We start from the raw sequence: 13,354 nt of genomic DNA, 5'->3' as shown, positions 1-13,354 counted from the left end.
CCCCCCCCCGTACTGGAGTTCTGAAACTGTCTGCTATCTGAATTTCAGAATCTCTTGCCATGTTTGGAAAGTTTTCCTCTAAAATATCCTGGAGTAGAGCATCTGTGCCTTTCAGATCATTCTCATCACTTTCAGGAATTCCAGTAAGGTGGATGTTTGCTTTTTTGGATTGTTCCCACAACTCTCTCAGGGAATGATCTGTCTATGCTCTCCATTTTTCTTCATCTTTGAGCATTTGGGAGCATTCAAAAGCTTTGTCTTCAATGTCCGAGATCCTTTTTCTGCCTGCTCCATCCTATTACTGAGGGCTTCTACTATATTTCTCAGGTCTTTGGGATGTGAATTCTTGCCTCAATTTGTCAAAATCTTTGGTGATTTTATCTTTGAATTCATTGACTTCTTGAGACAACTTTTGAATCCCCCCTGAACTTCTACTTCCAATTTTACTTCATTTCTGTTAATCTTATTTGCTATCCAAATTCTGAACTCAATTTCTGACATCTCAGCCATTTGTTTATGAATGGGAATTTCTGTTGTGTCTCCTTTGTTGTAACTTGAGGGAGTTTATCTACTCTGATTATTCACTTTGCCAGAGTTTTTCTGCTTATTCCACCCCATGTTTATTTTTCACCATTTGTTTAGTGAGGCTGGGAAGGTGGAATTAAATTGAGGGCTCCTGGAGATGTAATTAACCAGCACTTCACCAGAGTGCTGGGACTGGTGACTGTGGCTTTTCCTCTATGGCTTTACCAAAGTCCTGTTCAGTACTACAGCCTGAGATTCTGGGGATTCACTTGATATGATGGAGCTAGATGGGTCTGTCTTGTATTTAGCTAGACTCTGACTAATCCTAGTGGACTTTGGGTTCAAATCTCAGCTGTGGAGGAATACAAGCAATTAAGACACCCTGCCCCCACACGGGCAATAACTGGGAGAGGAGAATCAGACCCTCCATCTACACCATAGCCAGGGTATAACTTTGGAGAGCCCCCAAGTGATTGGCCCAAATCAAGAGTTCTAAACCAATTGTCCCTGTCAGCACAAATGCAGGTCAAGTGGTAGAGTTCGAAGGGTCTCCAGCAACCGGACATCAGGGGTCCACTGGCAGCTCAAGTGTGACTCACTCTGGTGATCCATGGAGTCAGAAAGGCCTTCCCAGCAAAAGAATTATTCCAGGGGGGCTGGTGCCTCTTTTCCCACTTTGCATCACCATCACCCCAAGTCACTGGTTACCCCACAGCTCTGCAGCTCAGTTCTCTCTAATACTTAAGTACACCAGGGATTTGCACCTATGTCAAAAGAGGAGACAATGCCTCCTCTACTGGGCCCTCTCACTGTGTGACCTGCAGGTGGAGGAGTTTAGGCCTGATTCCCTCTGGTGATCATTGGAAACTGGGGAGTGTTCCACCTGCATCTGTACCCAGCTGGGGGTTATAGTGGAGGAGTATGTTTCTCTCCATCAGAGTCCATGCCTCTGCCTTGGCCACACACACCTGTGGAACCCCTGCAGGTCAGGTCAGGTTCCCTCTGTGTTCCACAGAATTGGGGAAGGGTCTCTCCCTAATTTTACCCCAGTGGGAGGGGCTGTGGAGCCACCACCACTGTCAGGGGTGATGCTACAACTGTTGGGGTGGTGCTGCCAGTCTGGGGTACCACTATGTGCAGGTTGCAGGACCCAGCGGGGAGCTGTAGGGCATTACCACCAGCCAGACTGGTTGCAGGAACCTGGCAGAGAGCTGGAGGGTAGAGCTGCCAGGCGCTGGTGCAGGTTGCATCGGTCACAGGACCTGGGCAGGGAGCTGGGGTTGGAGGGAGGTGCTGCCCTGCGGGTAGCAGAAATGGGCAGGGTGCCAGAAGGCACCCCCCCCACCCTCCTTGGTCCTTGGCCATGGTCCTGCTATGCTCTTTCCAACACAGGGTAAGTCTCTCTCCCTTTGTGACTCCCCACCTCTATTAAAGTTATAGTTTCAGTGTAACTGCCCCACACAGCCCATGAGATGCCCCACCCTAGCAAAAGTCTGCCAGACTCTCCAGATTCTGCCAGGGGTAGTCTTATAGACTGCCAGGAGAGGAGGGGGGGAAGGGTGGATTGGGAATTCAGGAAGGTAGGGAGAATATTCGTTCAACTTTTGTCCCAGGCAAGAGACTGCCTGGGCTTGCAGTGGTATCTTTCTGCGGAGTGAGTCCCAGCTCTCAGTAGTTCTCTCCTTCTTGATGAAACAGAAGGTCCTCTGGTCACTATTCACCTCAAGCCACTCTCATGGGGGGAGGGAGGGGAAGGATCCTGTCCTCTTTGGGATGGGTTTTGTACCTGAAATTTGTTTCCTTTAGTCCCAGCTTGCCTCAGCAAGGGCGATGAGAACCCATCAATCCTCTCTCTCAGCTCAACTCCTGATCTTCTGCTTTATTGGGTTGGTTCTGCCCATTATTTCTCCCTCTGGATGGGAGCCTCTGCTGAAAGCTGGCTTCAGTCGGCCATCTTGCCTCTTCCCCCAGAAGCTGTCTTTTTAATGACAACATTTTACTACTGTAACTGTTTTTCCTTTTCCTGATCTAGTACTCTTGATTTCTTTCAGTTTACCAACTTTGTAAGAAATTCTACAACACATTTTGTGCTTCATGTACTTTGTTTATTGATTAGTGTGTGTCTCTTTTTAGTAAGATATAAACTTTATGCAAGAAGGGACCTTTCTTTGGTCCACTGCTCTATCCCCGTTGCCTAGAACAGTACCTGGCACAGAGAACATTCTCTGCAAATCAATGCTAAAGAATGAAGGAATGAAGAGGGAGTAATCTTATTTTAAATCATCTTTATTTTTTATTTATTAAATCATAGCTGTGTACATTAATACTGCCATGGGTACAGTGTGCTATTTTTATATGCAATTTGAAATATTTTCATCAAACTGGTTAACATAGCCTTCATGTCATTTTCTTAGAAATCCTGCTTTTGGATTTTTGGGGTGGGAGAAGCTAATGTCTAGGTGAGAAAGTAATTTCAGATTAACTAGCTTAATCAAAACAGATATACTTTTAGAAAGAGGATAACCCCTTTCCCCATTTTCCCATTCCTGGTCTTTTTTCTTTTCATCAGTTCTACCATTTTTATAGTTTGTTCTTTTCTTTCTCCTTCAATATTCAGCAGAATCTGTGCATACTTTGAAATCTGTTAGCAGGGTGTGCAATTAGCTGAACAAAGGGACACACTGTTGTAAAAATCTCCTCCTATTGAGGGAAGGGTCTGTTCCCTAAACTGTCCAAAGCTACTTATTTTTTCCTTCTGGAGTAGAATTTACGCAAACAAGGCCGATATACTAGTTAGAAATGTGAATTCTGGCACCAAACTTGGTTTTTAATCCTTCCATTACCCACTAGTAAGGTAACTGTTGGGAATTCACTTCACCTCCTTAGTGCCTTAGTTTTCTCATATGCAAAAAGGGATAATGGCAGTACCCACCCTCCCAGGGAAGTTGTGGATGTTAACTGAGGTGATGGAGCTCCATAGGCTCAGGAACTGGTTGATCAAGGTGCTCAGAGGGAAGGGGTATCATCAGTACTGTCCTCTTTTCCTCTAATCCCTTTCCAAACACTAGAGGAAAGCGTTCATATTCCTAATGGCCAAATGCATCTGGGGGAGATAATGTTTGGTTTGGGTTTTGACAATTTTAGGGGGATAAGCATTTTGATATTCCTCCACTCCAAGCACTTTATTTTGTTAATTTGCGTTTCCCCATTTTTGACATAAAGGAGTTTTCTTAGGCAATTAAAACATTTCTGACCTAAGGCTTTGGTGGCAGTGAATCAACATGCTTATCTGTATTGTTCAATAGGAATCCTGAACTTCTATAGGAAATATGATGATTCCATTATTTATGCTTGGGAATAAGGGTAAGCAGAGTTTTAGAGACCACAGAACACAGGCTTAACTCTTTCTAGTCAAGGGCAGACACAATATTGGACAAGATCCTGCGGGTGTGAAATCCTGGCTGCACTGCTGGCTGGGACCTCATCTTTATTCTCATTCTTTTTCCTCTTCTCTGTTTTTTTTAGCCTTTGTACTTAGGCTTTTTTATTTCCTCTCTCTCATTACACTACTCCTACAGTAGGGCGTTTGCATATTTTCTTTTGCTGCCTTAGATGATCTACTTTTCTCCTTTCCTTTCAATTAGTTAACTTCTATGAATCTTTCAGCTATCATCCTCAAATCACATTCCCTCAGCTCTCTTTTGGTATTGCGAGGGAAGCATAAATTATTAATAGTGCCAAACATTAAGAAAAAGTCAAGAAGTGACTCAGATGGAGATCAAAACATACCTTTTGTCAAATTGAACAAGCTGATGTTAGAAAACATGGCTCATTTCTGTGGGTGAGGGAGATTTTTTTTTTTTTTTTTTTTTGAGACAGAGCCTCAAGCTGTCCCCCTGGGCAGAGTGCCGTGGCATTACAGCTCACAGCAACCTCCAACTCCTGGGCTCAAGCGAGTCTCCTGCCTCCGCCTCCCAAGTAGCTGGGACCACAGGCGCCCGCCACAACGCCCGGCCATTTTTTGGTTGCAGCCGTCATTGTTGTTTGGCGGGTCCGGGCTGGGGATTCGAACCCGCCACCTTAGGTGTACGTGGCTGGCGCCTTAGCCGGTTGAGCTATAGGCGCCGAGCCGAGGGAGATTCTTAATACTGAACCCAGAATTAACTAAACTCACCACTTTGTCACAGACATTGCTGGACCCTACAGGACACCTAGTGGTAAGCTTGCCTTTATAAAACTTTATGATATGCTACCAAAAGTATAGGTAACATAAAGAAAAAATAGATCAATTGGACTAGGTAAACATTAAAGGTTTTTTGTGCATCTGAGCACCTTATCAACAGAGTGAAAAGGCAACCCATGGAATGGGAAAAATATTTACAAATCATAAATCTGATAAGAGATGAATACAGAGTCTGTAAATAACTCCTACAACTCAAGCAAATCATATGATTTTAAATGGGCAAAGGACTTGAATAGACATTTCTCCAATGATATACAATTGACCAATAAGCGTGTGAAAAGACCATCACTAATCACTAGATATGTGGGTTATATGAAAGTTTTGTGACAGCCTGTGTTATGGTTCATTATTTCACGTCCAAGAAACACAGATGACTTTCCTTTCTCATTTACCTGCACGTATTTCAACTTGCTCAACTTATTGGTGTTGCTGAGAAGGCTTCGTTTGTTTCCATCTACTTGGATTTTACATTTCTTGATTTTTGTGTATCTTAAAACTTTTGTAATGACCCATGATAAATACAAATCAAAACCACAATGAGATACCACTTGACACTCTTTAGGATGGTTATTATAAAAAACAAAACAAAACAAAACAGGTGTTAGTGAGGATATACTCAGTTTATTGCAGCCCAATTCATAATTGGCTGCAATAATTGTAGCTTCCATAATTGCATAGTCATGGAAGAAGCCCAAATGCCCATGAATGGATTACAAATTGTGGTAGATGTACGCCATGGAATACTATGTAGCCATGGAGATGGAACACCTATTATGTTTACCTGGATGGAGCTGGAACACATTATTCTTAGTAAAGTATCTAAAGAATGGGAAAAAAGTATCCAATGTACTCACTACTACTATGAAATCAGTATATAATCACCTACACATTCATAGAAATGGTAAAACAGAACTATAGTCCAGAAAGAAGGAGAAAAGAGGAGGGAGAGGGGAGAAGAGGAGGGAGGCTGGGAGTAGGGAGGGTATTTGGGGGAACTTCACCTAATGTGCATAATGCAATGATACACTTCAAAACTATGAAGAATAGGGAATAAATGTCTTACCACAACAAATAAGTAAGCGAGGAGATGGTTATGTTAATCAGTTAGATGTAAGCATTTCACATTTCACATTGTATATCAAATCGGCACATTTGTACCCCATAAATGCATCAATGTACACAGTTATGATTTAATAAAGAATAAAAAAAGAGTTGAGACCTTGTGCATTGCTGGTGAGGATATAAAAAGGTGTGATCCCTATGGAAAACAGTATGGTGGTTCATAGAAAAATTAAAAATGGAATTAACTTGTGGTCTAGCAATTCCACTTCTCAGTATGTATCCCAAATAATTGAAAGAAGGGACTAAATAGATATTTGTGCACCCACACTCATAACAGCATTTTCTATAATGGCCAAAAGGCAACAGTAACGCCCATGTCCATTGACAGATGAATGAATAAACAAATTGTGGTGCACACATTCAATAGAATATTATTTCACCTTAAAAAGAAGGAAATTCTGGCATATTCTATGACGTGGATGAACCCTGAGGACATTATGCTAAGTGAAACAAGCTGGTAACAAAAAAATAGATACTGTGTGATTTCACTCATATCAGGTCTCTGATAGTCAAACTCTTAGAGACAGTAGATGGTGGTTGTGAGGGTTGGGAGGAGACGGAACAGGGAGTTATGGTTTAATGGGAAGAGTTTCAGTTTGGAAAGATCAACGGTGGTGATGAGTGTACAACAATGTGAAAATACTTCATGTCACTGAACTATATACTTAAAAATAATGAAAATGTTAAGTTTTACGTTATGTATTATCTACCATAACCACAACAAAACAAAAGAATCTAAGTGTTGAGAATCAGAGCAAAGCAGGTGTTCTGTGGTAGCTCCTAAGAGGAAGGAGAAAGGAGAGAGGGGGGCTTAGTACTATTACTGTAATAGCAGTACTATTGCTATTACCCTTCCAAGCTGGCAGTGGAGCAGGGTGGAAGGAGGCCAGGACTGTTCCATTAATGAAATTCTCTGAACTTGCAAAGCCACACAGAGTGGAGAAGCAGTATCTCCCAACATTCTTTGGAAACTGGCATTTGGTCAGTTTCCTCTGTTTTACACAGAGCCTCCTGCATGGCCATTTTCTCAGATTATCATTGTACTCCTGTCTGTGTAATCACTTAACGTATTTCCCTATTATTAATTTGAATCATATGAAAATTGCCATTTTTATGAGTAAATAATGATCAATTACTTGCAGTCTTGTATGGTTCAATACTCAGCAGAGAATGAAGCTTAACGACTGGGCCCGGTCTAGATAAACCATTCTAGACCAGGGTGTAGCACAGAGCCTGGCTTAATGTAGAAGGATGGCAAATATTATTATGCTCATGGACATAAGTAACCATTTGCTGAATGAATGAACTCGATTCCTCCACCATCTATCACAAATGAAAAGATGTAAAGCTTTAATTCTTCTTAAGAAGCCATTTAAAATATTCTTTTTTTCAACTTTTTTTTTTTTTTTGAAAATTTCACTAGATTTAGGAGGTACAAGTTGAATTCTGCTACATGTATTTGTTATATAGTGGCCCAAATAGTGTTCATTGTACTCAATAGGTGATTTTTCACCCCGCCCCCTCTTATGTCTCTGGGGTCCATTATTCCTCTTGGTGTATCTTTGTGTAGCCACAGTTTAGCTGCTACTTATGAGTGAGAATATGCAGCATTTATTTTTCTATTCATGAATTACTTCACTTAAGGCAAGGGCTTCCAGTTCCATTTAAGTTTCTGCAGAAGATACTACTTCATTCTTTCTAAAAGAAATTCAGTGAAATGCCCTGTGTTGAATGCTAACATTATCATATTTAATGATCAAACATTACTTATGATTTGCTATACCTTGATTTTTGGCTGTCTTGAAAATTAGATAGGAATAGAACCAAAATTAAATAAATATTACTTTCCAGCCATACAGGCAGAGCACCACGTTTTAACAAATGGGCAAGAATCCATTGCTGACTTACTAGCTTGCCTTTAGGAACAAGCATTCATCTCATCAAGCAGATTTGGGGTTGACCACCTTGTCTGCCAACATTCAGCTGGATATTAAGTCTCAGACAAGACTCCAGTTTTGACTGACTCAACACCCAGACACTCTTCCTGCTCTCTGCCTTCTCTCATCTCACTGTGCCTGTTTTAATTTCCGTTTGGTATCCTACATTCTGTTTCAGTTGGGTCGATTTATTAAAAGCAGTATCTAGAGCATTAAAGTATTAGCAAAAGAGCTCACCTTACTAACACTCACTTATATTTCCTAGGGATTCAGAACTATGCTTTTCCTTCTTTCTTTCCTTAATTCTATATTACTTCACCCTGTCATTTGGATTCAAAGTTTATTTGTGATTATGGGGTTATAAGTTCCATAAACATTGTTCCCACTGTCAATGTGGGGAGGTAAATTTGTATGATGGTTAAAAGTGTAGACTGTGAAATTAGACAGCTTGGGTATGAATCTCAGTGCCACTTAGGAGCTGGGTGACCTTAGACAAGTTACTTAACTTCTCTGTGTTTCAGTTTCCTGATTTTCAAAATGAGGGTTAAATGGGCTAATACATAGAAATATAGTAAGACAGACCCTGGAATATATGAAGAGCTCCAGAAATAGTAATTATTATTAATGTCATTAATAGTAGTATTATTACTAATCATATGATGACAATCCGTGAATATTTTAGTATGAAGAAAATCTTGCAGAAAATATTCCTAGGAGATCAAACAAAAACAAAAGCAAGCAAGCAAACAAACAAAAAAAGATAGTCAACCAGTCATCCAGAGATCTTTCTGAGAGTCAGTTCTAAGGGAGGTGGGGAATAAAACTGAGTCTAAATGGCCGGAGAAGGTAGCAGGAAAACAGAGAGAGGGAAATTTAATTTTGTGCATTTTGATACAATAAAACACACACACACAGAATTTCTGGTAACACCTCCAAGCTACAGATGTTGCTTTTAAAAAAATGCACCCAATCTTAAGTGGATTGGGAAAAATTGTCAGCGAATCCGAATCTCAATAGGCAAAATGAGAGAAAATTGAAAAGCAGACCTGCCGAGAAGCAAAAAGCCCAGCACTTGATATGCAGTAGGCATGCCGGGAATGATTTTAAGTTGATTTCATTGAATGAAAGCAAATTAGGATTTGGGAGTTCAGAGGTTATGGCTAAAAGATGATATATCCCACTCTGATAGAAACACTTCCACCTATAAAATGAGATGACACAGAGCTTGAGGAGGCTAAGATGTCGAAGGCAGTGTGGACCTAGTAGGTGATATATAGAAGTGCCTGGAGATGAAGGAGGAAGTTGATGATCTCTGACACACTCCCACCAAATTCACAAACCCAGGAAGCTCCTCCCCTTCTGTTTATTATTTCCCCCTCCCTTCAGCTGTCTCCACCCGCTCCTCCTGGAGTGTCCCCACCCCCAGCATCTACCACAGCAGGACTGGACGGTGCAGGTTGCAGGAGTAAGGCGTTGGAGAGGTGCAGGTCGCTTTAGCATTTAGATCACAGCAATCCTGCAAGAAATCGCACATCAAATTACTGAACAACAAATGGGAGAGCTTACAGAGCGGCAAACTGGGCAGAAAATCCAGATTGTGACGGCACTCGATCATAATACACAAGGCAAGCAGTTCATTCTGACAAATCATGATAGCTCTACTCCAAGCAAAGTCATCCTGGCCAGGTGAGATTCCACTCCAGGAAAAGGTTTCTCACACTTCCGGATGCAGCCGGTGTCATTCCTGATCTGTCTGCATAGCAGGTAATTCTTCCCTAGGCTGGGGGACAAATAAGTTTTTGGATCTTTGTGTAACATGTGGGGGCAAAGCATCAGGGCATCATTATGGGGCAGTAACTTGTGACGGCCAAAAAGATTTTTTTAAAAGAACCATCTGAAAAAATTTAGTGTATTCATGTTGGAGGGGGTCTAAGGACTGTGTTATTAATAGACACCATGGGAACCGCTGTCAATACTGCAGTATACAGAGTTGCAATGTTCATTTACAAGAGTTCATTTGCAATGAAACAAGACTCTGTTCAACGTAAAAGAAAACCTATTGAAGCTGATGAGCAAAACCTTCCAAATGTGTCACTTCAACAGAAAAAAATCTATATACAAACAGACCTCCCTCCCCCATCAGCTGTAGCTCCGACTTTGGTAACACTAGTGAAACTATAAGGCCAACAGGACTATTAGGTTCAGGAATATTTGTATTTGTCCATCTGGAATAAAAACTGAATCAACAATGTTGATGACACCAGATAAGCCCGAATCATGTCAGGAAGATTTAAGTACAATGACCAGTATGGTTAAATCGTTAGTGAATCTTGGAAAAACTAAAGACCTTTTTCAAAATAGTAATGGAATGTCTATGATTAAAAACTTAATCAAGGGTGATATTTCTTCATGCGAATTTCATCAAGTGATGCAGACCAATGGTGATGTTTCAAGGAATTTGACATTCTTGCAAAAGCATCAAATCCTGGAGAGAGCACAGCCTATCAGAGCTCGGTAGAGGGCATGGAAGGAAGTGTATCCCTAATTTCTAGAGATCTGAGCATAAATTATATTGAAAAAGAGGGGCCAGTTTTCCGCCATTTACATGTAGTGTTCGGGCTCACCAGGCCTTGTCCTATGCCTGAATCTCTGAATATGCACTTCATTCAGAAGTTGCCTCTAGAACACTGCTTTTATTGATGCACTGGGCACTTTCGACGCCTTCTTTGCAGGTGCTAGAGCGTGTCACTGGTGAAAACTTATTGGACAGAACTTTTTACTCTTGGTCTTGTCCAGGGCCAGCAAGTGATGAATGCAGCAACTATGTTAGTAACATCAATTGTCTTCACAACAGTTTTCAACAAGATAAAAAGCCAAGAGAAAAAAGAAAATTATTGATGGAGCACGTCTTCAAACTACAGAAGTTTTGTAATAATATGGCTAAACTCTGTGTTGGTAGATATGAATATGCCTACCCGAAGGCAAGAGTGCTGTTTACTGTGGAAGGCCTGGGACAGATGGAGACCTTTCAGGAAAAAGCTGCTGTGGAATTCCAAGACTCTATAACCAAAACATATCCAGGCGACACCTCCAGATTATCCAGACTACTGCTTGGATTGCCAGCTTTGAGACTGTTGAATGCTACCATCACTGAACAGTTGCTTTTCAGTGCACAAATTGACAGTGTCATCATGTATATTTTTAAAAATGGATCAATAAATTGTGGTATATGTACACCATGGAATATTATACAGCCTTGAGGAAAGATGGAGACTTTACCTCTTTCATGTTTACATGGATGGAGCTGGAACATATTCTTCTTAGCATAGTATCTCAAGAATGGAAGAAAAAGTATCCAATGTACTCAGCCCTACTATGAAACTAATTTATTATAGCCCAAGAATATGGGGAAAGAGGAAAGGAAGGGATGGGAGGTGCAGGGGGAGGATGGGTGGAGGGAGGGTAGTTGGTGGGACCACACCTACCGTGCATCTTACTAGGGTACATGTGAAACTTACTAAATGTAGAATACAAATGTCTTAACATAATAACTAAGAAAATGCCATGAAGGCTATGTTAACCAGTTTGATGAAAATATTTCAAATTGAGGCTGTGTTGAGCAGTTGATGGAAGTATTTCAGATTGCATGTGAAAACCCCCACACTGTACCCCAGAAGTGCATTAATGTACATAGTTACCATTCAATAAAAAAAAAAGAAAATATTTCAAATTGTATATAAAACCAGCACATTGCACCCCATGACTGCATTAATGTACACAGAGACGATTTAATTAAAAAAAAAAGAAAATAAAAAAATGGAGCCTGCAGATTACAACTCTCCAGTAATTGGCCACAACATTTAAAAGCCACAGCCTTAATTCTATCCACTTACTCTTCTTTCCTAGAACACAAGAAGACATCAAATTAAAATCATTGCTTCTGGGGCATCTGGAAATTTTTGCTTTAAAAAATAACTAAAATCCAAGATGTCTTTTTTTTTTTTTTTTTTTTAACATTTAGCTTCTTTAAGAATTTTTGAAGTGCCTGGGCAGGCAGCTGGAATTAGAATTTCTCCTCTTGTCTTCTTTAAATGCATCAGAAATACTATGAAATTATTCTTGGTGAAGGTGATACCTGAGGCTGTCACCTCTCAAATATCTAAACTAAGATTTCATTCTATTTTATTTTATAAAACAAATCAATTAGTCTTATTATTCTGAAAAAAAAAAAAAGAAAGGAAGTTCCTCTCTGCATAGCTGCATCTCAAATCACCTTAAAGAGACTGAATGATGAAGCTCTGAGCTGGGTGAGACATGGTTGGGACCTTCTAATAAGGATAGTGGCAAATGATAATAAAAATGATAGTGAATTCTTCCTGTGTTATAGGCAGTGTTCTAAGTTATTTACATAAATAAATGTTATTTATAACATTTGTCACCCTGGGTAGAGAGCCATGTTGTCACAGCTCACAGCAACCTCAAAGTCTTTGGCTCAAGTGATCCTTTTGCCTCAGCCTCCCAAGTAGCTGAGATCCAGGTGCCCACCACCACACCTGGCTAATTTTTCTATTTTTAGTAGAGATGGGTTCTCACTCTTGCTCAGGCTGGTCTCGAACTCCTGAACTTAAAGAATTCATCTACCTCAGCCTCCCAGGATTACAGGCATGAGCCACCATACCTGGTCCTAAGGTGCTGAAATTTAAGACATTTCCATGACCCAGACCTGTTGTTCCAGATGATGCCTTCTGTGGCAGGTAGGATTCTGAGACGACCCCATCATCTCTGCCCTTTGGTGTTATGTCTTAGGTGGCTCCCTTCCCTTCAGCATGGCCAGACTTGTGACTTGCTCTAGCCAATAGAACATGGCAAGGGTGATGGCTGAGGTATCACTTCCTTGATTAAAATATGTTATGTGGCAAAAGTGATGGTATGTCATGGCCCTCATTATGTCACATGCAATGACTCTGAGAAGGCACACTTTCACTACCCTGCTGGCCTGGAAGAAGCAAGCCACCATGAGTTCTGCAGTTGCAACAAGATGAATTCTGCCAACAATCTGAATGAACTTGGAAGCTGATTTTGCTCTAGTCAAACCTCTATAGGAGGACACAGCCCAAATGATGGCTTGATGACAGTTTCTTTCTTTTTTTTTTTTTGAGGCAGAGCCTCAAGCTATTCCCCTGGGTAGAGTGCTGTGGCATCACAGCTCACAGCAACCTCCAACTCCTGGGCTCAAGCAAGTCTCCTGACTCTGCCTCCCAAGTAGCTGGGACCACAGGTGCCCGCCAATACACCTGGCTATTTTTTGGTTGCAGCCATCATTGTTGTTTGGCAGGCCCGGATGGATTCGAACCCACTACCTTAGGTGTATGTGGCTGGCGCCTTAGCCATTTGAGCCACAGGCGCTGAGCCTAGATCCTTACTCTTGAAGAGCTGAGCAAAGGAGCCAGCTAAGCTGCGTCCAGACTCCTGATCCATGGAAACCGTGAGAAGTAATGGTACGTTGTTCTAAGCTGCTAAGTGTATA

General features: G+C 41.2%; 1 pseudogene; it reads left to right on the top strand.

The window, feature by feature from the left end:
• The window catches only part of LOC100958816, a 94,593-nt pseudogene extending 82,902 nt beyond the window's left edge, over positions 1-11,691 (top strand).
• Positions 11,692-13,354: the final 1,663 nt, after the last annotated feature.

The sequence above is a fragment of the Otolemur garnettii genome, unplaced genomic scaffold, assembly GCF_000181295.1.
Source record: "Otolemur garnettii isolate 467f Iridium unplaced genomic scaffold, OtoGar3 scaffold00044, whole genome shotgun sequence".
Lineage (NCBI taxonomy): Eukaryota > Metazoa > Chordata > Mammalia > Primates > Galagidae > Otolemur > Otolemur garnettii.
This window is presented reverse-complemented; position numbering and strand designations above follow the sequence as displayed.